A 3,588-nucleotide genomic window follows, 5' to 3' on the forward strand; every position below is an offset into this window, starting at 1 on the left:
ACATCCAGGAGAACCAGAAATACACAGTTATATGTTTTTAGCACTTGTTGCCAAAGAATATGGAATGTTTGATGAGCCTATTTCCTAATCGGGAGAGTTTGGTGATAAGTGGAGTCCTAAACAATGACATGGAAGTATGTTATTTACATTTTCTTCTTTCCTTCCCATATGGCATAGAATCCAATGGGCCCTGTACAGACATGGATGACAAACAGTTTCCTTTTTGGGAAGTCACATGGCTTAGTCATGCTTATGTCAATAGGGTAGGGAGGGCTGGCTGGTGCTTAATTCACTTTTTCGACCCGATGTCTAGGATTTTTTTTGCGCGGTACCCTTGCAAGTGTCTACTGATTCATCATATCCCCAGGTACGCCTGGTGCGATGAGTTTCAGGCCACCAACCCAATTGGGATTCTGATGTGAACTTGACTGAATACACAGAGCGGACGTCCAGATATGCGACGTCTAGCCAGTTTCAAGATATACTTACTTGTCTAATTCTAGTACTGTTCTCGTGTAGATCTACAAGACCACCAATACAGAAATATCTCAGATCTTATTAAAACTTCGGCGCATCTGTGTAGTTTTCGACGAAGAACTGGTAATTGCCGGCGTTGCCGATGCTGGAGGATTGACGTAGTCAGGACACGTGCACGGGAGGGGGGGCAGACGTACGCCTGGTCAGGGTCGTTTCGGGCGACGTTTCGGGCCGCGTCGATGCCGGCGAAGCGCACGTCTGTGCTGGCGACCGCGGTGAACTGCGACGCCATGTGCACAAGAGCGCGCCGCCCTGCGAGTTGGCGCCCGCAGTGGGCGCGGCCCAGAAGCCCGCGCAGAGCGTGACCTCGCGGAACCGGCCGGGGTCGACCTGGCCGACGTACGGCATCGTGCACGAGCAGTCGTACTGCGCCGCGGTCAGCGATGCCTTTACATATTCGCATAGGAAAAGGGGGGACGCACCGTGTACGAGTCAAAGCGGCTGCCGGCCATCTGCTTGAAGTTGTCCCACACGGCGGTGTGGCGCGGATGGGTGAACTTCGCCGAACCACGTGCGGTAGCGGTCCGTGGAGACTTCGCACATGGGCGTGGCCAAACGGCGTGGGCCTGCGCCAATGGGCGTGCACGCCCGTGATGGCGTGGGCATGGCGTGGGCGGGCGTGGGACACCTTCGGCGCCTTACTGGCGGCACCAAGTAAGGTATTGCCCTACCTTGATGCTTATTTAATAGCATTTCATCGTCCAAATGCGCCCGGCGACTGCAATCAACATCCATCAGAGATGTTTGATCGTCGCCTTCCATGATGCCAAGAGGCCTTGGCAAGCCTCTCAACGGCTTGTGCCAGACTTGCGGGAGTGACGGCGGGCATAGAGCACCCACCTACCATCTTCCGGATGGCGGACTCGCGAGTGCGCTGAGACGGCGCGGCCCGGGGCCCAGTCGATACAGCCGCGCCGGCCCCTGCGCCAGCCCGGACAGTGACCACCGCAGCCAGCCAGCTCTCCTGCGCTGGTGCTGGTCATCATCATCATGATGTGCTGCGCCGTCGGCCTGGTCGTATTGTCCGCTGCGACTCGGAGTCGGTGGCGGGGCGGGGCCTAGCACGGTCCGGCCGGCCTATGTCGGTGGCCGCCAAGCTACGGTTCGCGGACATCTCGCCGCAGACTGGCCGTGGCCCGTCTGAAGCGCTTTGGCTTCTTCAAAGCACTCACACAAGTCATGGGACTTGCTGGGTATGGACGCCCACGCCCATTTGTCGGGCGTGCCAAGCGGACAAACGGGGGCGTGCCAAGGCGACAAACGGGCGTGCCAAGGCGACCGATGGGCGTGGCACGCCTGATGGGCGGGCGTGGGCTTTGATCGTCAGCCAAATCCCACGCCCACGCCCATCCACGCCCGTTGGCGCAGGCCCACGCCCATCGGGCACGCCCGAAAGTGACCTCTCCGGTCCGTGTCGCCGGTGAGCTGGATGTATTGCACCGCCTGGTCCGCGTATATCTGCGCGGCACCGGCGGCGCGATTCACCGCGTCTTGCTGCGCGCCGGAGCAAGACCGGAACGACGCGCGCTTCGCGAGCGGGCCCGGGGCCACACCGGCGACGGGCGTGGCGGAGCACAGGCCCGCGGCAAAGGAGAGTGCAATGAGGAAGGTAGCAGCAAACATGTTGGGTCGAGCCATAGGCGTTATATTTTTACAAATGCAACTAGCTGCAGCTAGCATAACAGTTGTCAAATACACTGAGCAGGGCTTTTTGTCACATATGTCACATTCCTTTCAAGGCTTATTCTATTTATTTAAGACTATTATTATGGTAATTGATGATGGAACTGATGGTATCTATATAATGTCATCAATGTGCAAACATTTTTGATTGCCATCACAAGTTTTGATGATTGTAACCAGCTACATCATTTCTGTCCAAATTGGGATTATTAATTATTTTCTATATATATAGTCTTCCAAATTATATAACGGGTCTTCGGCCTGAAGAAAAGGAACTTAACATTTATTTATTAAGTGTAATAATTATTAATACTGATGTTATATCAAAGTTTGATCAGTCTTATAGGGGAACAGAAGACAAATGCACTAACTGGACTCAGGCCTCAGTGGAGCTAGTGGATTTGACACCAGGTTGACTCAGTGCACTCAGTGCAGTTGTCAAATGTGCACAACTACAGGTGTTGGGTCGAAGGGCTCGATGGACCCTGACCGCAGCGGGGACTCCGCTTTTATAACTACTGGACCTGTTCGTTTAGGGGAGCATGCCGGTCAAGGCGTCAGTAAGGTGGAGCTCGCCCGCGTTACATAGCCACTCGGTCTCGCCCAGCAGCCGGCCCTAAGCAACAACTGCACACAACATCAGGGCAAAGAACTGCGAGAGGTGAAGGCGCACGGTGGGTCTTCAGCGGCTGAGCGCGCTACGATGGGCCGAGTCGTCGATAACGCACCAATGCCGCCGAATACAATACTTCGGTGTCTGCCGGGTGCCCAGCGGATCCGCAACAGATGCGAGTCACGCGACGCCCACCGCCACTTAGCATGCCGATGTCCCCACTGATCCGCGTCGTGTCATTAGCGCCCCCGTTTCACCAAGCTGAGGACCCTGGGCGTCCAGCGTTTCTCTAGTCATCGCTTTCGGCGAGCCTTTCGCTGCGCATGCAAGCCCATTGGCGCCCGCGCACTGCGCAGGACAAGCGCAGGACCGTGTTTGACCGTCGTCGTCGTGGCGCAGAAGAAGAACTGATCACGATTGGTCACGCGTGACGCCGAGCATTAGTTAGCCGATCGGCTGCGTCCTGGCCAAAGTCTGGCTTTCAACATTGTCGTGTTTGGAACAAGAACCTTGTTAGGTGCGTACAGCGGTCATTCCATCGCTCGGGCCTACCACCAGCGGTCTCAATAGCTAGCGATTCAGCGAAGGAGAAAGACAAGGGTTCGGCTTGGCAATTAGCTGCCCCCGGGCCGCTGCAAGGTATGTAAGCTTCTTCTCTCTACCGCTGACTTCAGCAACTCACCACCCCCCAGCCACGCGCGTCGTGTATGAAGGCATTTATCGCTGTTTAATCGAATGTTGGGATCAAAGTTGGA

The sequence above is a fragment of the Mycena indigotica genome (assembly GCF_014461135.1).
Source record: "Mycena indigotica strain 171206Taipei chromosome Unknown Mind.scaff0005, whole genome shotgun sequence".
Classification (NCBI taxonomy): Eukaryota; Fungi; Basidiomycota; class Agaricomycetes; order Agaricales; family Mycenaceae; genus Mycena; species Mycena indigotica.